This window comes from Lygodium microphyllum, chromosome 7, assembly GCF_053477565.2.
Source record: "Lygodium microphyllum isolate KBCC chromosome 7, Lygodium_microphyllum_v1.1.10, whole genome shotgun sequence".
NCBI lineage: Eukaryota > Viridiplantae > Streptophyta > Polypodiopsida > Schizaeales > Lygodiaceae > Lygodium > Lygodium microphyllum.
Window position 1 is genome coordinate 156,983,080 of NC_141141.1, and position 26,169 is coordinate 157,009,248.

Here is a 26,169-nt window from a genome sequence, read left to right on the forward strand (position 1 = left end):
AGTTGGTTAGTGGGTACGAAGGATTTGATCAGTAGATTCCGAGAAGAAGAGGATGGAGCTTAACTGATTCTCTCACGGGACTACAAATTAACTGGCCATTAATTCCAGGGGATTGGACAACTGCTAGTCAAGCATACAAGAATTACCTCCATTTTTCTCACCAATATTCACAATCTCTAGATCCTTCAGTGAGATTGACAGCTCATTTTGCTTGGTATCTAGCATATATATGTAGGCATTCCCATAACAATCAAAATGCCATTCCCAAGCTTTGTATGAATGTCAATGTGAACATTGATTCCCAGTAGTTGGATGCCCTATATTTTCATGCCCTATGTCTACATAGCACATACCTAGTTTTGCTAGAAAGGATGTGTTGCCTTTAGTTCTTTCAAAATCCTCCTAAGACATTTGTGGATGAGTCCTTCTCCATGGATCGTTTTCGAAATCACCAAGCCTTCAAAAGGGATCACCTTCATTGATGCCTTTGCAATGTATTTTGGATGATTCTTAATGATATATATATCTCTTTTTGGAGGTGTTATTCAGATGGTTGTGTTTGTGTGTGTATTGTTGTAATAATCTTATGTGATGAGTTCGTGTTGGTTGAATAATTTGTTCGAGAGCTCTCTTTTCAACTATTGATGGTGATGGTGGATGGCAAGTCTACGATGGAAATCTAAAGAACCTCTTATATCCTTTACAAATTTGTTATGACTTTTATTGATTATCAGATGAGTTAATGAATAACGAAGTTTTCCTTTAGTAGTATTTTTTCTAGAGATACAGGTGATAAGTTGGGGTCGTGGTTTGGCGAGATTATTGAAGATACTGAAGAAGATTAAATTGATATCTTTAGTGAACTTATATTCTTCTTTTCCTTAGGTCGCGAGGATGCTTCCTTTCTAAGTGTGGGGATATATGTTGAGAGTGAAAAAAGACTAAAATTTTGACTGATTTTTGTTGTTTTTGAGGTCTGAATGATTGATTTTTGATAGATTTACAGTGATGTATGGTTGTTAATGGAAGTGTTTAAGAGTGTTTTGGATGATATTGATTATGTTTTGGAAGCTCATGATGATTTTTAGTGGAGATATGAAGCTCTGTGTGATGATCTGATAGGTTTTGTTGAGGTTCTGATACCTTCTGTATAGCTTCTATTTTGTTCTGATTTTCTTATGTGATGATTGATGAAGATTGAAATCTTTTGAAAGCTTATTGAATAGTTTTTGAAAGTTTGGAATGGTTTTAGTATGAGTTATGAGGATTTGATGTTCTTTGATGACCTTCTGTAACCCTCTGTAAACCTTCTATTGAGCTTCTGTATCTGCTCTGTTCCTGTTCTGTATTGTTCTACAGATCTTCTATAAGTGTTCTGTAGAATGTATGTGTGACTTTGGAAATTTTTTCTAACTTTTGGAAAGGATGAATCTAAGTTCAAAAGAGCTAAAAAAAATGAAAGAAGCAGTTGTTGAAGACTGAAGAGAAGACTAGAGTGATAGTGACATTAGTGAGCTATGAAGAGACACTGTAGTGGCTCTGGTGCCTCTTCACATCAGACATACTTGTTGGGAGGTGCATGATGGATTCTATGAAGATGTTGAAGACTATGGTTGATTCTATGAAATCCGTGGGAGATATCTACTATGATGCTGCGTGAAGATTTGCTGTTTTCTTTGTTTTGGTCATCAAAAGAATGAAATAAAATCTTGTTGATGTTACAAGATAGATTTTCTTGCAATAGAATCCCCTTTTCCTTGGTGTTCCTCTTGGGACTCCAATTCTCTAAGAAGATGAAGCTTGTAGGAAGTGGACAGTGTGCTGTCTACTACAGGACCTTGTTATAGTAAATCTAGGATAACTTTCTATAGAGAACTGTGATCAAGGCATGCTACACATCAAAATGGAGCTCTTGGTAAGTGATTTCAGCCCATGTAGGTTGGGTTTGGCTATTCAGAGTTCAAAGTAAAATCTAGTGTAAAACATGAGTTGTCTGCAATCTTCCTTGCACTAAAATATGGCCATAGATAACCAATATTCAGCCAAAAGAGTCTACCCCAAAAAAAATTTACCTGCAAGATGGATGCTGGTATAAATGATATCCCAAGAAATCCATTAACCTCCTAGATCAAAAGGTATTCTGTCATAATGATTGTCCAAGAGAAGAGAATGACCATCATCCACATACTCCAATCCACCCGGGTCAAATGGATACAAAGAAGTATACCCATAATCAAGTCCATAATCATATCCATAATCTCTTGGATCATAGAGAAGCACAATGCCATCTTCATCTTCATGTATCCCCAAATCATGTATTTCATCATCATTAGACATATACCAGTCATTGTAACTATGATCAACGTACTCATTATCAAATGCGTTCAATGGCTATTGTAAACCTTGATTAAGTGTAAACTGATGCTCAAGTAGGTCACCATGAGGTTTCTCCAAGAGTCTAAAACCTTCAGCATGACCATCTACTTCTGTGAGTGCCTCATGTGATTCTTCAACAACTAATATGTCATGAGCTTGTATATCTTGCTCTTCATTATTCCCTTCTTGTACATCTTGCTCTTCATTGTTCGCTTCTTGTACATCTTCTTGGTCTTCTTGCTCTTTTCCCTTCGGTTGAATCTCCAACCACTTAGAGAAATTGGCATTAAGTGTGTCCATGGTGGCTCTCATGTGACGCATTTCCTTTATCATCTCAGCATGATTTTCCTTCATTATCTCAACATGATTTTTAGTACTGTGTACATCTTCTTGTTGATCATGTTGCTCATTATCCCCTTCTTGCTATTCAGCTTGCTCACTGCTCTCTTCTTTATCATCTGCACCTTGAAAATAACTCATCATTACATTTGGGTGATCATGAGGTATGAACTGAATGGGATATATGATACCATGGTAGTTATGAACTTGTTGTTCATCAAAGCTAGAAAAGTACTGATAAGCATGACCATTATTGTAATGTCCATAAGAATTGGTCTGCTAAATTAAGGAAGGTTCACATGTATAATCATGACTATGTTGCTGAAAAGGTGGATGCTCATAAGCATAAGCATGTTGCCCATAATAGCCATTCTATTGCCAAGGTTCAATGGAATGATACTCTACATTATGACATGGACATCATATCTATAAGCATTAACATGCTGTCCAGATATACTTGCATACTGCTCATGTTCAGTTGCATGTTGCTGCTATCCATATTCATAAGATGCATGCAGATCATAGTGTGTACCATCAACATATACATGTTGGCCATAAGCATATGCCCATGAAGATACTCATCATGACCATAATACTCAGGGTGATGAGAATCCATACTTGATTCAAGTCTTGCTCCTTTTTCTCTGTTTGCCTTTATAAGAGCAATATACCGATCAATGTGCCAACATTAGAATGAACATCCTCTTACGTACCCCACATTAACCAAGGGCCAGGTTAAGCTTTTGATGATCTATTGAAAACCATAGAAGAGCAAAGAGACCAAAAGGAAGAAGAGAGAAAGCAAGTAGTGCTTGCCTTGGGAAAGGAGAAGGAAGCATATGTGGCTCTCCAACGGTAGTACACTAGAGACATCTACACCCTCAAGATGGAAGTAGCAACTTCGGTAGGGGATGGGATAGAGAATGAGAAGTATGAAGAGGTGCTGCACCAATGCTAACAATAAAAGGAGAATTGAGAAAGGTTAGATATATACCAAGAAGAAGATGCAAGGAATATAGCACAATTAGAAGAAAAGTTGAGCAAGAAATCACACCAAATAAATCAATTGCAACATGACAAAGAGGAGGCAATGTAGCTGAAGGAGAGAATGCTCAAACTTGTGGAGCAATGGAAAGAAGCAACTAAAAAGTAGGAACACTCAAATAGATAGTGGCCAAGAAAAGAAAAAAAGAGGAGCTTCAACAAAAAAAAGAGAGCAAGCCACAATACTAGGGGAACTGACCAAATGGCAAGATCAAGGATTGGAGCAAGCAAAGAAAAAGATTGATCAACTGGAGGAACAAAGCTCATGATTGACACAAGAGACTGGGATCTGGTAGATGTTCTAGAGCTTCCACTTGAACAAACACCAATAGTCCTGTGATGATAAGCCAAGAGATCCAAGGTAGCAAGACAAAAAATGCAATTGTATAAAGTTGAGCTAAATTTTAGGGAAATACCACAACAAGTACTAGACATCTCCTTCTTGAAAGATCCATAAGCAGTCATTATCCAATGGGAGGAGGAGGTTAGAGATTTGGAAAGAAGAGAGCCACTGGATGCACTTATGACCTTCACCTTTAACATGACATAAAAAACAAAAGCTCATACTACCTGTAAGCACAATGAACTGGGTGATTGAGGTACGTGAAGCATTAGGGAAGGGATGGATCAAGTAGAGGATATAGAACTCTAACTTCTAGCAAGAGGAGGAGGAGGAAGGCTACCAACAAAACAAAACATTGGAAGCACCTTGGAAGATGCGAGTATTTGAGATGCAACTAAAATGGAGAAAGCCCATCCTCAAAGCAAGGAATGAGGTTTGGATGGCCTTTTGCAAAGCCATTTTGATGAAGAGTGAAAACCCCACCCAATCTATCTACCCTACCCACGGAGGAATGGAGTTGTTTTGAACCCTAACATCCATGGGAGGTATAATTTTCCTCCCACATTCAATGTTAATGCCACAAATCCTAAAGATATTCTTAAGTTCCAAGAGCAATATTTACTCCCTTCCTTCCATAAGTTTATGGACACATTCCATAATTGTCTTGACCTAGTTTTTGTGACCACATGCAATTATCTCAAATAGCTAGTGGTTTTGTTAAACAAAAAGAGAGTTGCAAAGGAAGAAAGGTTGCATCTCCTATTTTTCAAGCTCACAGTTCATGTATTGCATACACTATTTTCTTGGAGGTACCCTAAAGCACTAAGAAGAACCATCACTAGCCACCCTCAAAGGTAGGCACAACAAGATCATTTAGAAATTTTAAACATTTAAAGAGTGTAGGTTGTGGAAGAAAAGAAAAAGGCCAGAGAACACTGAAGCGTAGTAGAAAAAATAAAAAATGTACAGACATTGTAGACCTAAGTGGACTATGGTACAAATATGTGAAATTAATTTTTCTTGACTGCCAAGCTCACTTGTAAATTGTAAATTAATGTGCAACTAACAACATACGAGCGGAGTGATTTTGAATTTTAAAAGCTAGATAGTTTGACAGGTTATTAAGGTATTCCATTGTGTAGATTGAATCAAGTTCCTTAACACCCTCCATTCCTCGAAATACAAATCCTAATGAAGCCCATAGTGTGGCACATGTGCATGAAAGTCTAGTAGGGAAACTGCTACGTTTTGGCTTTAACATTTCCCAAATAATACTTGATACACAACATATGGAAGAACCCATTTTCGATCCTAATAATGGACGACCTCTTTTCATACTCCATGAGATACCTCGGATGGTACTGCATCCTTCAATGCATGTGCTATATTATCGTGACCCTAGATTGCACAATCTTGTAAATATGAACAAGCTATGCTCTCATTGTTATGCAAAGATTTGAACTTTTGAGTCTAGAGTTGTTGGCGGTTCTTGATTATGGGGAAGCACTGTTGTAGGAATGGGAAGGCATCATTGCCGCCTCTTCAAGGGCCAACTGAGCCCTTGAATGGTTTGTTAGTTGCAAATAACCATGATAGTAGAGAGTTTAAGAAACAAATACATGTCTACAATGCTACTATTGCTTTTATCTCTTGGGTATTGAGATAGATAAGTCATTGCTTAGTGGTGGGAATGGATACACCTTTCGAATTCATGGTTCTATATGTCAGCATTTTGGGTCAATGTTACCTGATATTCCCAATCATGCAAGACCAAGATTTACAAATTTTATGTTTATGATACTGACCACAAACTTCAAAATAGAATGTCTGTAATGCCATGCCTTGATTTAGGAATATTATCTTCCTTACAAGAAATGATGCATACTTGCAACGTTTACAGTCGAGCCTTTCGAGTTTGTTGAGTGTTGAAATGACTTGTTTTTTGGCTGATTTTTGTTGTTTTTGAGAGCTGAATGGTTGATTTTAAGGGATGATTGATTGATTAGGAAATGGTTTGAGAGTGTTTTGGATGATATTGATTGTGTTTTGGAAGATCATGATGTTTGTTGATGGTTCTATGATGTTCTGATAGGTTTTGAATGGTTCTGTATACCTTCTGTTTTGTTCTGTTTTGGTCTGTTTTTGTTCTGATTGTCTTCTGTAAGGAGGGATGGAGTATGGATTGATGAAGAATGAGATATTGTGAAAGCTTAGTGAATGGTTTGTGAGAGTTTTGAATGGTTTGAGAGTGAGTTATGTAGTTTTGATGACCTTCTGTAACCTTCTGTAGGTCTTCTGTAGAGCTTCTGTTTCTGTTCTGTTTCTGTACTGTAACTGTTCTGGTACTGTTCTGTAGACTGTTCTGTAAGTGTTCTGTGGAATGTATGTGTGATTTTGAGGAAAGTTTTCTAACCTTGGAAAGAGGTGAATACAAGTGCAAAAGAGCTGAAAGAAGTGGAAGAAGTAGCTGTTGAAGACTCAAGAGAAGACTAGAGTGAAGTGACAGTAATGAGCTGTGAAGAGACACTGTAGTGGCTCTGGTGACTCTTCATATCAGACATACCTCTTGGGAGGGGTATCCACGACCTAAGAGTGATTATTGAGAGTAATTTTTGAGAGATTATAGTGAGGATATGATGTATTATTGATGGAGTGTGTGAGAGAGAATCAGAGATAGCCAATTCTATTGAAACAGAGTGATTGTATATGAGAGATTGAGAGAGAAGACTATGAAGATATTGAAGATGAATACTATGTGATGTATTTCCATTCAAAGATGGTGTACTTCTTTGTTTTCTTTGTGATATTGATGGATTTTGTGAAGATGTTGAAGAATATGGTTGATTCTATTAAAAACCGTGGGAGATTTACATGATGCTGCATGAAGATTTGTTGTGCCTGGTGTTCTTTTCTTCATTGAGATAATATGAAACATGATAAACAAGCTTGTTGATGTTACAAGATAGATTTTCTTGCAAGAGAATTCCCTTTTCCTTGGTGTTCCTCTTGGGGCTCCAGAGTTGTAGGAAATATTATTCTTGAAAATCCCACAATAGACATAAGGGTGACAATTGTGGAATGGCATGCGACATTGAGAAAATACTATGTGCAGATTTGCAAGGTGACGATGACAGCTTGCGTCATCACAACATAAACATTTACATGAGAAATGGCGTATGTGTCACGATGTTTCAACTTGCATTGAAGCTACATGCCATTTTTGTACGTTCTTCTAATTTCCAATGGAGAAGATGGGTGTGCCACTTGAAAATCCCTTTCTCCACAATTGATGATAGTATAGCTCTTGAGAGCATGCCTAAGAAAGACTATGTTACGATAGTATAGCTCTTGAGAGCATGCCTAAGAAAGACTATGTTACACAAATGGAGCACTATACGCATATTGTCTTCATGTTGGAGATGATACCATTGCATGCATGCTGAGATGTGGAAGTCTATTGTAGCAATTTATGGTGGATGCATATTGTAGCATTGAACAATGTAGATTAATGTGGTGTCATCTTAATCAATCTAATTTGCATGTAGAGGTCTATTCGTGCCTCACTGATATGGTTGCGGCTGCTGATAGGCAAGATGTTGTTATGGGGGAGATCTATTGGTAAGTGCACTATTCTTCCATTGTCCTTTACAAGAGGGCCTCAACATATGTACCAACTATATCAAGATGCCATGCCCATAGTTCATAATAGAGGTAAAGCAGATCTCTTCATCAACTTCACATGTAATCTAAGGCGGGTGGAGATTAGGGATGCTTTGTTGCTTGGTCAAACAGTGCACAACGATAGGCCTAACTTGACCACTAGAATCTTCTATTAGAAGAACAAGGATATGTTGGAAACACTTGTGAGGAAAAGTTTGTTTGGCAAAGTTGCAAGCTATGTGATTATAGTGGAGTTCCAAAAACAAGGCTTGCTACACTCACATACACTTTTGATATTGTGTGATGCATTCAAGCCAAAGGATGTTGATCACTACGATAGGATGATTTGTGCAAAGCTCCCAAACCAAGAGAAATTACCCAAGCTATTTGAAACAATTGTTGCTTGCAAGATGCATGGTGTGTGTGGCCATCTAGATGCCAAAATTTGGTGCATGGTGAATGGCAAATGTTCAAGGCATTATCCACATGCATATGCAAATTCCATAGTACAGGATGATCATGGTTACCAAAATTTATATGAGGAGAAATGATGGGAGATATGTTTTGGTTAAAGGTGTTGAGTTGTTCCTTACTTGCCTAAAAAATATGGAGCCCATATTAATGTGGGGGTGTGTTCTACTATTTCTATTGTAAAATACCTTTACAAATATGTTTACAAAGGTCATGACCATGCGACTATAAGGTTGAGATCTATGGGGAGGGGCCTATCAAATGCTCATCAAATGTAGCAAATGATTATGCAATGGTTGAAACTATAGATGAAATAAAATGTATCTCGATGCTTGGTATATTTTTGCATCTAAGGCATGTTGGAGGAGTTTTGAATACCAATTGCGTAATAAGAAGCCAGATATCATATGTTTGCATGTGCACTTGCCAGGGAATAATGTTGCCACCTTCCATGACAGTGATGATATTAGATAGGTTTTTTCTAACGATAGCATGTAATGGACAACTTTGACTAAGTGATTTGTTTGCAACCAAAATCATCCAGAGGCAAATGTCCAATTGTACCAAGAGTCTCCCCAATACTGGGTTTGGAATGCAACAAGAAAAATTTGGACGAAGCAAAAAAAGGGGGATATTTGTGGTCACATCTACTTTTTTTCTCCTTTTACAGGTGAGCTCTAGTACTTGAGAATGCTTCTCATAGAAAGCAAGGGTTGTAAGTCATTTGAGGACATACTCATGATTGATGCAGTTCTATATCTGACTTTCAAGGCTACTTACATAGCTAAAGGATTGCTAGAAAATGACCAAGAATGGTGTATGTGCATGGAAGCTATGATGGATGGTTCAGACATGCCGATAATTGCATGCACTATTTACAACACTACTAGTTTTTTATGAACATATGCATCTAGGCCAATTATGGAAACAATTCAAGTTTTCCATGACAAATAATACACTACATGACTTGATTTCCTCATGAAAATAATCAAACTACTCAAGATTTGGCTTTAAATTTGGGTTTGTTGCATTTAGAAGACATCTTGTGGCAATGTGGGCGAAGTTTGTCCTAGTTCAATGGGATGCTAGAGATTAATAGCTCTTTGATGACAAATGCAAGTAATCCTTTGATATGCGAGGAGCTAGATATTGACATTGTGAGTCAACAGAATGTTGTGTGTTCATTGGAATCCAATTTGAATGAATGTCAAAGAAGGCCATACTTGTTTTGTACTTGATGTTGTCCTCTCCTCATGTAAGATTGTTTTCTTTTTGGATGGGCTCGAAGGATTAGGAAAAATATATTTGTACAATTTCTTGCTTGTAAAATTGAGAGGTGACGGAAAAATCATCCTTGCAATAGCATTGTTTGGAATTGCTGCATTCTTATGCACGCTGAAGGGGCGTACTGTGCACTCCAAGTTTAGGATTCCCCTTCAGCTAAAGAGTACATCATGCAACATTCCAATGTAGTGCCAACTTTGAAATTTTTTTAGGGTGGCATATCTTATTATTTGGAATGAGGAGACAATGATGCATCGACATGCATTTGAGGCATTGGATAGAACATTGAGGGACATAATGGAACGTGATATGCCTTTTGGAGGCAAAGCCATTCTCTTTGGTGGAGATTTTTGTCAGATCATGCTTGTGGTGCCAAAGGGCAGTTGTGAAGAGACAATTGATGCAACCCTTTTTCTTTCTCTCAATGGAATCATATGCATGTTTTATGTTTGTCTCAAAATATGTGAGTTTCCAAGCAAGATGAGAATCATGCTTTTGTTGAATGGCTTCTCTCTCTTAGTGATGGTTGAAATTATTTGGATGGTGGTAACTCTATTTCTACTCCAGTACATACGCTCTTGCATGATGCGACCATGGATGGTCTCATCTCACATGTTTACATATACATCCATTGGCAATAGGACTATGCATATTTTTTCAAAGAATGTGCTATTTTGGCCTCTAAAAACAAAGATGTTGATGCATCAAACATTGTTGCCTTGTGTGAAATGCCAAGGGATTCTCATATGTATTACAGTGTTGATTCTATAGCTGAGATTGATGCAAATTATTTTCTTTACTCAAGGAGTATCTAAACTCTATCGGTCTAGGTGGTGCTCCACATTGTTTGGTATTGAAAACAAATGCTCATGTGATGCTCTTGAGAAACTTGAATCCTACTATTGGCCTTTGCAAAACGGTGCAAAGTTAATATGCAAACAGTTTCATAGAAAAGTGTTGGAGGCTGAAATGATCATTGGAACTAATATTGGTGTTACTATTGTCATACCTAAGACTCTGTCTTTATTCTGATGTCTGCAAGATTTCCCTTTGTCATGTGTAGAAGGCAATTACCTGTCAGGCTAGCTTTTGCTATGACTATTAACAAGTCTCAAGGGCAAACATTGTCCTTCTTGGGTTTGTATCTCAAGATGTTGGTGTTCTCTCATGGTCAGATCTATGTTGCTTTCATGCGAGTGAGATCTACATGTTCCATAAAGGTTCTATTAGAAGACAAAAGTGTGAACACTCATATCACTGCAAGCATTGCGTTCCTTAAGGTGTTACAAAAAGCTAGATGAAATTATGAAAGTGTATTAGAAGATGTTTTAGAGGGTATCTTTTAATTAATTGTGATTTTTTTGGTGTGTCCACCATCTTATGTACACTAAAATTGCATGTTTTTTGTTAACTTCATCCCCTTTTTAAATATGTGTAATTGTTGAGTTTTGCTATGTTGATTAGCCTTTTTCATGGCGATGGAGGGTATGCAATCCTCTACCCCTATTATGCATGTTGTAATTTCTAAACCATAGTTTTTTTGCATCAAAGAACTATGGAGATGACGAGTAGCTGTTCTTCAATTTTTGAAAATTTGATGCTAAAATTGAGAAATTGATAGGGTCAATTTGGCCAACTCATGCAATCTTTTTCAAAGGAAATACAAATGCAGACTATACGCCTGTACGATGTTCTATGGGAGTTGCGGAGTGTACATCTTCGCCTCCATAGCCTTGTTGGAGAGTTATGCTGTGAGTTAAAAGGTGCAGTAGAGGGGGGTTGTATGAAACAAGGTGATTAGTAGATAGCATGATGAAAAGATATAGGCATGATTCGAGGGGATCACAAAGTGAGACAAATACTTCAATCAATGAGGAGGATATTGAGCAAGTTGTGGGTTTGAAAAAAAAGCTCCAGAATTGTCTATTGCTAGGCTTAATGGCCTGATGACATTAATGAGTCGATGTCTCCAATCAAATTGAGCCATCAAATTGACTGCTTGAAAACAATTGTGAACATCTCTTTATTTTTTTCTCATTTTATTATATGTTTGAATTTCTTTGTTGTAATCATTGTGTTGCTTTTGCAAATGTGGATTGATGCTCGTATACTTATGCTTTTCTTGTCATACCTTTCTAATTTTTTAAATATTCTACAAATCACATCATCTAAATAAATTTTTTATTTCAACAAAAATATTGGTGCCATGAAAAATTTATAAGTAAGGTTGTCTCTATGTATATGTTTTAATGTTGATTTCACCAAATAGGGTAGGGTTATTATTTAATGTTAAGTTTGATCACATGTTCTCTTAAAAACTGAATTTTACCATAGGTGTCGTGTAATGGGAATTTTCATCTAGGGGTTAAATGATTTCACATCTGTTTCTCTATGGAGTCTTCTTTCTTAAGTTTTCCCTCTCTTGCTTATTTATGCACTTGCGTTGCTAAGCATCTCACCTTTTTCTATTGGCTTCTTTAGATGTCTACCCCTGACTACACATATTACCTAGTGTCAAAAACTCGACTGCATCTCCAAGAACAATACATATTTGTGTTGTCAGATCCCATTATGCATAGGAGTCGTGCTCCTATATTATTAAGTGTCTGCCAACTCTCCCATACTTGGATTTTTCAAGTCTAGTATTTGTAAAGATTCAATATGGGACTTGTGTTTTTTTTTTTTGGTTTACACCCCATTGGAAGCATTTCAGATTCAAAAAAGACATTCTTTGCACATCCCACGATATTGGGAGCATCATGAATTCATGGATCTTTCATGCCTAGATAGGGTGCATCAATTGCACCTTGATGTTATTATTGTCTAATGGAGCTTCTCTTCGCACACCTTCTTCTAATTCTAGTATTTGAGAATTAAAATTTTTATTTCATTTTAATTCTTCTTTGATACAAGTCTCCATTGATAAGTGATTAACATGTTTGTTTCAGGTAAAAGAAAGTTCAAAGAGTGTGGTCATCGCAACCATTTGCCATGGAAAAAGCATGGGAGCATCATTGCTACATAATGTCGTTGATGCCCCAATGCTCATTAGTAATGCCCCTTTGTGGAAATAAAAACTTTTTTGAATTGTTTTATAATTATTTACACACTTTTTGCTTTCCTTTATAGCCTATGATGCAGTCCACTATTGGATGCATGTGCCAAATGCACTTTCACCTTTGAATTGTTATGTCCACCTGTGACATTGGTCTAAAATATGTACTTTGCAATGTGTTCTCAGAGAACATCTACAATTATTTGAGTATGCAAAATAATGTTTCAAATAAGTCTTTGAGTTGAGCCCTTTAAAGGGAACCTAGCCTTCGAATAATCATAATGCTAAGAAAAAAATGCGAAGTGAGCGAGGCGTAGCCTCACAAGATTTTCAATGATTCACATGTGCAAAGCACAGTAGTTGGTGTGGTTGGCAATGTCAACCATGCTAGCTAGTACACTTATAATTGAAAGATCTGTAGGTGGACTTGAGCCCTATCGCCCAATTTGTGCCCAGTTGGTGGGCACAGGAAAGCTAACTTGGGTGGTCACTTGTCTGCCACACCTGCTTACACAGAGGGCATCAAACACTTTTTGTTGTCAAGAAGTGTCCATCGGCCATCCACAATTGTTTACACGCAGACCACCACCTACGCACCGGGCACTTCCTGAATCGTGTGTGAATGAAGGGACACTATGGATGTTGATCATCATTCTCATAATAATTATTATTAGAATACTTGATTAAAAACTTTCAAATGACTAATAAAAGTTTAAAAAAAGGTTACTAATAAAACTAAGAGCATTATAAAACTTAAAAAAAAGTGACTAATAAAATTAGCAATGAAAAAGAGAGCAAGGGAGTTGAACTCTCTATCCTCTCTATCTCTCTCTCTGCCCCTGTCCCTCTCTCCCCCCATTGTCTCTTCTCTCTCTCTCTCTTCCCTTGGTGTCTAAACATTACTCCAAGTCTCCAATGCTCCTTGGTGTGACAGCTCATGCACACACACACACACACACACACACACACACACACACACACACGCACGCACGCACGCACACACGCACGCACGCACGCACGCACACACACACACACACACACACTCTCTCTCAAAACTCTCTCTCTCTCTCTCTCTCTCAAAACTCTCGTGTCCTCCTCCTCTAGATACTATCGCTGTTGACAGTGACCCACCCTCTAGCTCCACACAGTCACACACACACACACACACACACACACACACACACACTCTCTCTCTCTCTCTCTCTCTCTCTCTCTCTCTCTCTCTCTCTCTCTCTCTCTCTCTCTCTCTCTCTCTCTCTCTCTCTCAAAAATCTCCCGTCCTCCTCCTCTAGATACTATGGCTGTTGACAGCCGGCCCACCCTCTAGCTCCACACAGTCAGTTGTGGCAACTTAGAGCCTTGTCCCACAGTCGGGGAGTAGTTGCACCATGTTCTCTCATAAGGAACTTTTGACACTTTCCCATATGGTAAAAAAAGAGAAATTTTCTAGATACTTATCAAAGTATTTAGAAAAAGTCTCAACTAGTAAAAGTGGAACACTTTACAAGTTAGTAATATGGTAAAATATTCCTATATAGAAATTCCAAAAGTTTCTAGTCGTTGATATAGTAAAATTTTCCTATATAAGAAAACTAGTTAGAACAAATAATATAGTAAAATTTTTCTATATAAGAAAACCAGTTAGAATCACCAATATAGTAAAATATCTTCATATATTATATGATAAAAGTTAACTATACTTTACTATATGTTACCAAATAAAAATTAATTCTTCTTTGACTTTGCTTGCAGCTTTAGTCTTCATGTCCATGTCCACCTCAAGCAAAGATATCATCTTTGAGGCGGTGGAAATGTCTTCAAAATCTTCTGATGGATTCATTGATTGAACTTTGATGTAGACAGCTCCATGTCTTTCTGCAAGTAAGATGGCCAAGTCTTGCATGCAATGTAAACGGGCAACAAGAGTAATGTTACTCTTTATGACAGGTAACCACCCAAGAGACTTCATGCTTGGCATTTTCATGATGGAATCAGCTTAAAATTTCTGAAACTTTCCAGCACAGAGTTGAAATCTAATGTGTCAGAAGACACAACCAATGGCAGTGTGAAAACACACTATGTAGTATCAAAAGATACTATGGTTGAACTTGATGATGATTCTTGATGCTTTGATTTTGTTGATGCTTATCTTCTTGAATCTTTTTCTTGCTGGGAACTTCAGTAACACAGTGGATCGGAGTGGCAGAGGCTTGGGTTGAGTGTCAGGAGAGAGAAAATGAAGGAAAAATGAGTTTGGGAGATTTTGGCTATGGTGGAATTAGGGTTTCTAAGACAGGGGCCTGGTTTTTTTCAGATTGCAGGAGCTGTACTTGATGATTTTCAAAACTTTTTTTATAGAAAGATAGCTTACTTCATGGGCTATCAAAACCCCATAACAATCGATCAGATCGCAAGCAGTACGGTGCACACAGAGAGCTCGATCAGAAACAGCACAGATCAGGATAGCGACCGACGACGAGTTTTCGCAATGCCAGGACTATCTCCCTAATCTTGCAAAATCCATCAACAACCAGATCTCTAGCTACAAAAGTATCTATGCCAAACAACCCTATACTTGAGTTAGCTAGAGAAGATGCATGCCATGATCCAGCCTACCAAAAAATGCTAAGGGAGATCTCTATCAAAGATCAGAATCAAAAGTTGCAGGCTAAGTATCATGAATTTTCTATCAATAGTGGACTTGTCTATTATAGAACAAGGCTATGTATACCAGCAAGCCAGACACTTAAGCAGAAGATATTGTGGGAAGCTCATGATTCCCCTTTCTCAGGACATCCTGGCTACGCCAAGACTCTTAATGCAGTTAAGAAAAGCTACCATTGGGAGAGGCTTAAAGGCGACGTTCTCAAATATGTCACCGAGTGTTTGTCTCGTAAACGTATCAAAGCCGAACATGTCACTGCAACTGCTTGACATTCCCCAAATGAAATGGGAATTCATCATTATGGATTTTGTTGTAGGCCTACCCCAAGTTCAGGGAGGATACAACTCCATCATGGTTGTGGTTGACATGCTTACTAAGGTTGCACACCTTATTCCAATAAAGACAAACTATAAAGCTTCAGACATTGCAAGATTGTTTATCAAGGAGATATTCAAGATACATGGGTTACCCAGAAGAATCATTAGTGATCGTGATTCTCTCTTCACATCACACTTCTGGAGAGCTATCTTTGAAGCTATTGGGACTCAACTCTGTTTTAGCACCACTTACCATCCCCAAACGGACGACCAAACAGAGCGAGTAAATCAAGTCATCGAGGATATGCTTAGGGCATACTGCTGTCGTGAGCCGAAGAGGTGGATTCAATACTTGCCTTTGGTTGAATTTGCCTACAATGCTTCTTACTGACAAAGCATTCAGATGACCCCTTTCCAAGCATTGTATGGTCATGACTGTCAAAGTCCTAATCCTAACCATGCACTTGATGACCAACAAGTTGTAATGCCTAGTCAAGGAGTCCTTGAACTAAGGCCTGATAGGATCTTAGATGTTAGGGAGAGACAATTAAGATCCAGAACCCTGAGAGAATGCCTCGTCTAGTGGAAAGATTATCCCGAAGAGGATGCCACTTGGGTAGATGAAGGCACTCTCAACCATCAATATCCCCAGTTTATCTCGAGAAGAGGGCATCTCGATTCCTCTAAGGGGGAGGGAATGTAATATATACCAAAACACTACCCGCATGAACCCCCTTTTAGGTAATGGGAATAATGATATATCAATTTTGATAATTGCCCAAGGATAATGCAATTTTTTTTTAAATTTCCCTCCCCATCCGACTGTTGTGCTGGAAGGGGAGGGGAATAGAAAGGACACAGAAGCTCCTCGGTGGAGCTCGTAGAGGGATACAGCCATGCGCGCTGACACGAAGGGGAGGAATCATCCCTCTCCCCTCCCCTATTTAAACAGAGGGGTGGCTGCCGAAGATGGGAAGGAGGACGCTGTCGCCAGTCATAAGGGAGAGAGAGAGAGGGTTATTACCCACGGCTGAGGGATAATAGCCATGAAGGGAAGAAGAAGTTGATACACGGGCAAGTGGTGAGCTGGGTGGGCGCCGCCGTGAAAGGGAGTGAGCACCGGCTCTGGACGTGGGGTTGGGCTACCGAGCAGCCAGCGGGAGTTGCCGCCAAACTGCCAGAGGGAGAGGAGGGAAGATTGACGCAACACCGTTGGGCCCTGACATCCCAGTCCGCGCTTCCCCCCAGCTGTGGAGCCGCGCCTTCATTTTTGCCGTCCCCGTGCTTTTAAAGTTCACTTAGCCCCCCTTTCCTTAAGCCCCCTTTTCCGTGTTTTATAAACCCTTAAGCCCCCTTTCCCGTGGATATTGAAACCACCCACCCCCCCCCCCCCCCCCCCCCGTGTTTAAAGCTCATAATCCCTTTCTTCCCTTAGCCTTCCCATGCTTCCCGTGGGCTTTGAAAACCCCGTGCTTTATAAAATTCCTTAAGCCTTTCCCTTGGACTTAGGGATTACTCCCCATTTCCCCCCGTGGTTAAACCCCTTAGGCCGTTCCTTGCCCTATGCAAAATACCCTTGGGGCTTTGTTTTTTCTTCCCCACTCGTAAAAGAGAAGAGAGTTTTGATGGCTTTTCACACCTTCCTTTCCCACTCAAAAGCCTTGTAAGGGATTCCACACCTCATTATTCCCCATTCGTGTGAGTCCTTACAAAGGCCATTAAGCCTTCCCCATGGGTTAATAGGTCTTAGTTGTGAAAGATTCTGAAACACCCCCTTCGAACTCCCGACTCCAAAGAGGAAGCCTTCAAAAACTACTTTCAACGGATGGTGCAAGTTATTGCGAAAGAGAGCCACGGTGGAATATAAAAAAGGAGTTGTTAAGCTGCTTCCATGGCGGAAATGCCTCCTAAGAAAGTCCAAGGCACAGCCACGGGAGGGTCATCTCCCAGCATCCACGTGGACATCTCACCCCAAGCCCAGGTTTTCCTTCCTAATTTTTATTTGATATTGTTTTAATTCAATCATGCAAGATTAATTGTTAGAAATATTATATATTTTTGTCCTAGATGCTCAGGACGAAGAAACTTAATTGTTAATACTTTTAATGAAACATGCAAAATAAAGAAAGCATAAATGCATTTCTAGCAAATAGCTTTATGCATTGGAATGAATTAAACTAGATTATTGTCCATTAAAATAGAACACTTCGTCTAAGCCTAGAAGTATAAACTGCATATCGCACTATTAAACCCTATCCTCTTCGCAATGAATCATCATGGAAAGTGCAAAGCATGAAATGGTTCTTACAATGCATAAATCTAGGAAATTATCGTTTGCCAACTGCATAAATTATCAGGGAAAAGGTTGCTTGCTAGTATGAATTTTATTCACAAGATTATAGGAAGATTAGTTGGAATTAACCTAACCTATGCGTGACCTCAAATCGATAATTTAGGGTTGAAAAATAAATTTATGCATAGACAACAAGTCATGTAGAAATGATCCTGTAATTATTCTCTAGAGTTAAACAAATTGGCATAAACCTAAAACACCTAAACCGTGGAATACTCGTTTGGAATGAGTTAAATTCCAAGAAACGCCTATACCTTAAATACTTGCCCACATTCACTGAATGTAGGGATAGTGAATTGTAATCGTAAAGTGAACTAGGGTTGTCCCTAAGAATCTTACAAAGATGAAACTTGGAAACCCTAGGTCTAACGACATCAGCTTAAAGAACTTGAAACAGATTGTTTCGTGACTCCATAGTCTCATAGTTCGATGCAGCACTTGCACAACAAATGCAGAGTCATATGATCTTGTGATTGGATCACAAGGGAATGGCCAAGTTCTCACAATGAAGTTGGCATGTCCTTACGCAAGTTATCTTGCAAGAGGATGAATAATCATCCTAATTTAGTGGTCTTTCTTGAATAAAGAGGATTGATTGAAAACTAAAGATCAACCGATAAATTGAAGTAACCAATGAACTTAAGGTTTGACCAAGTTGGGTTAATAGGGTACGCCCTAACCCAGGATATAGGGGATCTTGCCAAGTTGCAAGTCATCCCGGATCGAGTGGTGGATGCATTCGAAAGGAAGGATTCATTCCTTAGCAGTTTGCCAACAAAAATGATCAATGGAAATGTTTGTGCTTGCTACAGATTTTAGAGCACTGTTTGACTTTGTTTGATAAATGAATTAAAAGATAAATGGATATCTATACTTCAGGTTGAAGTCTTGAAGGGAGAGGCAGCTTTAGTTACCCCCTATTGCCTGCCTGACCCTAACCAAGAGGGTTGTTAACCGTGCCGGGCATGTGGACCGAACCCGCCGTGAGAGGTCTCTCCGTTGAGCGCTACTTGGAGCAGGAGGACGCTTGGGTGCTAGGGGGGGCTCTGGCCATAAATCCCTCGCCTTCTGGGCCCTGCACAAGAGGCTAACGTGACTTGGGATTGGATCTCGAGGCCCGCATACTAGTCTACAGGCGGAAACTTGGATTAGTGATCCCTGTGGATTGCTGGATAGCCTTCGAGCGGATTGTGGATAAGCCTATGGGATGGACTCTTTGTATTTCAAAGATAAATATGATAACCTGTTAATAAGGAACTTGTCTGATATTGTTTTTCTATGTCAAGTGATAAGATTACGTGAAAGAAGCAGTGCCTAACGGGTTAATTAAAGAAGCTGGTTGTTACATGTCTAACTAATGTGTTAGGTAATTAAATAACTAAAACAACTCGAGGAAAGTGCGGAGGATGGGCCATAGGTCCGTCCTACGGATGGGTGGTCCCGGTTGGCCGGGAACTTTTCTCAAATCACGATGGATAGCTGGAAGATCGTCAAAGAATACGAACAACAAGAGCGTTGATCTAGAGTTATATTTGAACCCGATTTACGCTGTTTTAGGGGAACGAAATGGGACTATGCCTTATAGTAGAGATGTTGAGCTTTGTATCCCTCTCGTTTCCCATTCTCCTTGAACCAAGTGCAGCGTGAATCAGCTTCAGACTTGGCGTTTCTGTGTAAAGTAGTTCACTTGGTTCTGACGCTAGTTGCTGTTAGGAAATGACCAGTTAGGAAAACCCTAATTCAGGTCGATCCTAAGTGGTAACGGCCGGAATACTTCCGCTATGTGGCAGACGCGAAAAGTCCTAGATCGCAAACCCCGTAACATTCCATGGGAGTGTCGGGCGGAGCTTTCTAGACATCCTTTCCGATGGACTGCTAAGACATGTCCTGAAAATACAAGTGGATACGTTACAATTGAGGGCTTATCTGAGTTGACACCGATGGCTCTAAACCATACATAAAATTATGAAGCTTAGCCTAATCACTGATGCTTTCCACATACATGGTCAGGTTGAGGAATTGGTTAGTGTACTCTCTTACCCTTAGGCCCCTTTATTCCAAACCATACCATCTCCGTGCTAATTTCTCTTTATCAAGAGGAGAAACAAATACTTCAGCCATAAGTGCCTTGAAAGCTTCCCAATTCTCTACAAGTATGTTTTTTTTTTAAATATACCTCCACCAGGTATGGGCAAATCCCTCCAAATGCAAGGAAGCAAAATGAATCTTCATGTCATCAGTTTTAGGGAATATGTCAAAGTAGGACTCCATCTTAGAGGTCCACTCCTCTAAATCAGATGGTGAAGATGACTAACCATTAAATTTAGCTAGAACAATTTTGTCCTTTAGCTCCCTTTCATGAAATGATTGTTGTCCCAAAATAGACTAATTATGATTATCATGTATGGAACCTCCTAATTGAGACAGAAATCTTCCAACAGCTGGCTGAGAACTGCTATGTAATCTTCCTATTGGTAGAGAACCCCTAGAAATTTGAGTATTCAGCCCAAAAGCTTGAGAATTAGCTCCATTCAAACTGCCCAAATAGTCATCATGCCGCTGTGAAGCCTCTCCTACTTCATATTGGCTATTTGAAATGCCTCTTCTTCCAATAATCCCATATCCATGACCATTTTGGTTAGATGGCTGAAGTGGGGCTGAAGGCACTGTTTGAACAAGCTCTCCTTAGCTTCTTTTGGTCCCATTTGCATTTGCATCCATTGAGAGAATTGTACCATAATTTGAGCATTAGATTCCAATAGCTTATCAATAGAAGCCTTTGTTTGAGTCGTTGAATGCACCAACTTCTCAATGGAAGACTTCATTTGATCAGTAGACAAAACCATTTGCTCCATTCTTGATAAGATGGTATCATGTCATTCCTAATGTCTTTGTTCATGGATGCACAAAGTATTATTAAGTATATTGACTTCTCATTTTTGTTGAAGCTCTTCAGGGCTCTCTTGAGGTGTATTATCCAACATGGAATCCCTGATTTTCTAAGCATAATCTTTCTGGACCTTATTTTTACCCTTATGCCCTGCCATAATAGTGCAGTCCTGCAGCACCCCCTGTCAGAAAAACGGCTATAACTTTTGCTAGGAAACTCTGATTTCAAAATTTTTTAGTTCAAATCGAAGCTAAGAATGCCCTCTTCGAGATTAGCTATAGCATGCTGTAATAGATTTAGGATAGAAAATTCTGTAGCTGGATTTCTGAGTCTGAACTGTCCAGGTTTGCACCCTGTCTAAACTTGTAAGTGCCCTGTTTTGACCAAAGGCTGTATAGGACCTGTGGGTACCTTGTAGTACCTGCACCTGTACTTCAGTAATGAAGGGTGTACTTGTAACCACCTGTAAGTGCCCTATAAGTACCCTATAAATTCCCTGTTTTTACCCTGTTTTGGACCTGTAGGTACTTGAGCCTTTGGGAAGTCTTCAATCTTCAAATCTCCACTCGCTGTACCTGTGTGAGGGATAAAACGGCATGACAGGCTCCCTACACGGGCTTCGAATCACCGGGAGGTGGGCAAAGTTCCCATGGGGTCGGTTGGTTGTACCCCTTCGGGATCTTCGATAGTGAGGGAGGGTCACCTCTCTTTTGTTCCACTATCTCCCACGGCATCCACCTTTTTCCTTGGTGGATATATCAACATGGTAGTGGCTAGTAATCTAATCAATCAGCATGAGATGCATATATGAAATATTCATTCAGCCTTTCATGAGATGCAATTGAATGGAATCTTGAAAGCTTGGATAGGGGACGGGTCTTACCAATGCAATTCAGTGACTCGGTGATTGCTAGTACTTACCCTTTTACAATATTTTAGCTTGGGTAAAAGAATTCATCCAAAACAAATCAAGGTTATGCATCAAGCTTATCAAATGATATCTATGATGAAGTAATGATTGAATCAAGATGAAATTCAATGGAATAGGCTGAGATCAATGAAAGTTAACACTAATCTCTGATATATTGATCAATTCAGTGAATTAATTGATCAATAATCTCCCATCAACAAGTGGAAAAGCAATAGCAAATGGATTATTGAGAGATTAGTAAAAGAAATACCTCAATTAAGCTTGAAGAATATGGTGGATGTCAGCTTCAATCCCATTGATAGAAAAGTTCTTCAAATTCCATCATAAGTCCATCATAAAGCTTGAAATCTCCATAGAATCAGTCCATACAAACTCCAATATGATCAAATCCGAGAAGAATCAATGCCTCGGCCTTGCTTGAACACTTGAGTATCAAAGATTCAAGCCTCTTGAAGAAAAGCCCCAAAATAATCCTTCCATTTGAGCTCCAATGTCCTCCACGAGCTAAAATATCCTCAATGTCTTCAATCTTGGAGTCTATCCGACTTGTACATAGCACTAGAGAATCCTTGGAGGTCGGGGAAGTCCAAAATTTGAAGAAATTTGAGCTTCCAGATCTATGGCTATGGCTGCCCTACTGTGTTTTAGGGTTTTAAGCAAAGAAATTGATTATCAGAGTTCTCCTCCAGCTAAGAGTTGCTGTAGTAGGTGTTGATGAAGTGCTTCAAAACAATTGATCAATCAATGGAAGATCTAGAGCAGATCAAGCAGGGATGGAGAGCAGGGAATTCAACGCATTTTTTGGCACATTTTTTGGGCTGTCTTTTGCTCCATTTGCTGCATCACAACTTGACTAGGGTACTTCTCCTGAAGCTTATATGACAAGGAATCTTTGCCCCATGCTTTGGCAATGAAAGATAATTAGTAGAGAAAGATATTTGAAGATTTCTTGGTAGTCACCATGGAAGCTTCAGCCAAAAGCTTGAAAGAGAGAGAAGAGAAGCTCCTTTTTGAAAAGTAACTGGAGTTTAACCTCTAACTAAGCCCGGTTAACCATCCTTTACCCTAGTTACCTCCATTTTTGCATGAAGCTTGATGACGACCTACCATTTAAGCCATCCTCCGCCATATCTGACCTTGGATATCTCCAGATGTAGTCTCTTACTAACTGTAGATGATCCTCTGCCATATCTAGCCTTGGATATCTCCAGATGTAGTCTCTTACTAACTGTAGATGATCTACAACACTCCACTAGTCACTGTCTTGTACAATTTTTGTCTGGAATTGATTTTGATATAGGAAAATAGGATTGAAAATAGAAGAAAAGAATGGATCAAAGACCAATGCTCTGATATCACTTGTCAGAGAGAGAACTAGGGAGAGAGAAAGAGGAGAGAGAAGACTGTAGAAGAGAGAGAAAGACTGTAGGAAGAGAGAGAAGAAGAGTGACGAGGAGAGAGAAATACTAGATTTAGAGAGAGAAATATAGGAAAGAGGGAGAAGCCATAGAAGCTGTGAGCAAGATGGGAGAGAAAGACTGTAATTGTATTAGTGTGTCAAAAAGATGTGAAAAATTACATGCCCTCTCCTTTTATACCAATGTCAGTGTGACATGGCATAATATCAATGTTATTTACACTAAATCCTTATTCCCAGCTTCTTACAACCAATCAACCATTCACCACTAGATAGTGGCGGCAATGGGACATGCTACAATCTCTGGCTTTCTACTACATACAATGAATTATAAAAAAAGATATGTTGAGTTGCAAGTTGACTTGCAGAGTTATTATCATAGATCAAAGAACCTATGTCTTCATGCCAAACATGTGTCTTGCCACTCAAACATTCCACATTCTGCCATTCATGTAAAGTTAATGGATATAGAGCTGTTAGTAAAACAAGATTGAATTAGAACACTGCAAAGATTTTTAAAAACAACTCTAATGCAAAAGAATAAACAACGATAAAATTTAAGAACTTACTATTTTGTTTATAATTTGTAATGTAGTTCTTGTCGTGTACAGAGATTTGGTTGTGCGTATAAACATAAAAAGTACCTAAAAGTTGAATTGAAATTGTTTGAGCACTACAGAACCCCTATAGCCACTCATAAGTCCTATATTGAATAGAGCATAAGGAAAGCCAATGGACTATCTATGGATTGGTAGAAGAAGGTAGCATTACATAAAGCTATGAAATAAAAAGGGTTGGACCAAGGAAGAAACCTAATCATAAGAGCCCCTAGGCCCTAAAAGTTATATTTGACAACCTTACTACAACACAACACGCTCTAAAACCTTGATACTAGAACCAAACCAAGTAGATTGACTAAGGATTTAGAGACACTCAAGGAATCACAAGATGGAACCTAGGTGAGATACATTGAATAGATGTAGTATACTAGAAAAGCTTTGTTAGACACCAAGAACCTTAGAAATAAGACATTAAACTTACAAGTTACATTCAAGGGAGTTAAGGAACTTGGTCAAAAACCAATATACAATGGATAGAAAGTTTATAAGATAGGCTAAAATAAGACAATGCAAACCCTAGAATAAGATCTCAAAATAAGCTTTTGAGACTTGCAAGAGCCAAAGGAAAGGCCAATCCTTGTAGAAGAACTTACATAACCTATCAGGCTAGCTAGAGCCAAGAAATTGGTGTATACAATTACACAGTAGGCTAGAGATCCCAACTCCTATAGAAGGTAGATCCCTTAGTTCTAGATGTATAGTGGAACAATTAAAAATCAAGAATAACCCCATCAACACTTCTGTTACTGTACTTGTTCCATTGAACACTTTTCTGAACTCTAAAATTCTACCTTTCCAATGTTTGCTAGAACTTACAACATCCTTATGCTTGACCTTGAAACTCCCTTGAGTACTTGGGTACATCAAAATCCAATCCAACTTATAGTACTTATTACAAATCCAATTACCGTCACTATCTTTCCTATTGAAGACCTCCACTGCAAGTATGTTACTAATGTTTTTCCTCCGTGAAGACATCTATGATAACCAAATAGAAAAGTTACCTGTCAGCATATGTATGATTTGTAAATTTTCTCTCCAAAAGAAATGAAATTTAAATGGAGCAATTTAAAAAAAACATTGTACCTGCAATTCTTTTTGTTAGAATATCAAGCTCGTTCATGTGTGTTTGACCGACATGAGCTGGACACAGCTAGTCTGGCTAGATCAGTTAGGTACATTAACTAAGTCGGTTCTACTTCTAGTGTGAATGGTCTTTATGACCTTAGGTGTATATGCACTATGTGTGTGTTGAATGAATAGTAAGAAGAATAGAGAGAGGAAGCATGTTGCTTCACTCCGTGTTGCTCTCCTTCCTGCATCCATGAAATCTAACATGGTATCAGAGCCATGAATGGGCTCACTGTTGGAATGCACTCAAGAAGAAGACTTGAAGAGTGACCTGAAGAGCTGGAAAAGGAAGAGGACTAACAGTCATTTTCATCAATGGTCACACAGAGGTATGCATTGTTGAGCATTGGATTCCTATTGCTTGAAGGAGGAGTTGTAGCTTGCTGAGGAGTCTTCCAAGGCTTGATTGAGTATTAGTGTGGGCCCCATCATGGTCATTATCATCAAATGGTGCTGCTGTACACTCCTGACAGACCTGCGTGTTTGCGCCTGATGAAGGCATGACTCCTACTGAAGCAAAATTGACATGAGCACTATATAAGAAGTCATCAAATGCTTGTGAGCATACATTGGAAGGTAGTTCAAGGTTACAAGAAGCCATTGCTTGTGTTGGAGCTCTGTTATGAGCTAAAGTCAGAGTACACAGACCTGGGATAGAAGGTTAAACTGCTGTATACAGAGTATATACAGTATATGCAACACTTTGGAAGAGCCTTGAAGCTCTCTGACATGCTTTATGGACCTCATTGGAGCCTAGGAGCACTCTGGAAGACATATGTATCAGTTCTCATGCCTTTGAGCTGAAATTCCTTGAAGAAAATACTCAGATCTGGAAGTGTAAACAGGCTGGAAACCTGTCTCAAAACAGTGGGCAGCAAGCATTAGCTTTCATTGAAGCATTACTTGACACTTGGCTGGGATTTATCATATGTATGACATGGGATATGTATGCTGGAGGTTTATGGATTGGGTTGAGCATCAAAGGATCATGGAAGTTGAAGTCTAAGGCTGGTGATTACTGCAGTGACATTGTCTCAGTGGTTGCAAGCAGTAAATGCAATCTATGAATTGGATTCATGAAGACAGGATGCCTATAGTTACCCGAATGCTCATGTATTGAACCTAACACTTCAAAGTGAATGTCTGACATGATTTGAGGCTGTTTTGGAGCTGGATTGACTTTGGCTTACTGAGAAGTTGCTAATTGCAATTTGTAAGCAGAAGGCTCGCTACTTATACCTACTATCTATGCACTGATTTGTGCCCCATTGGT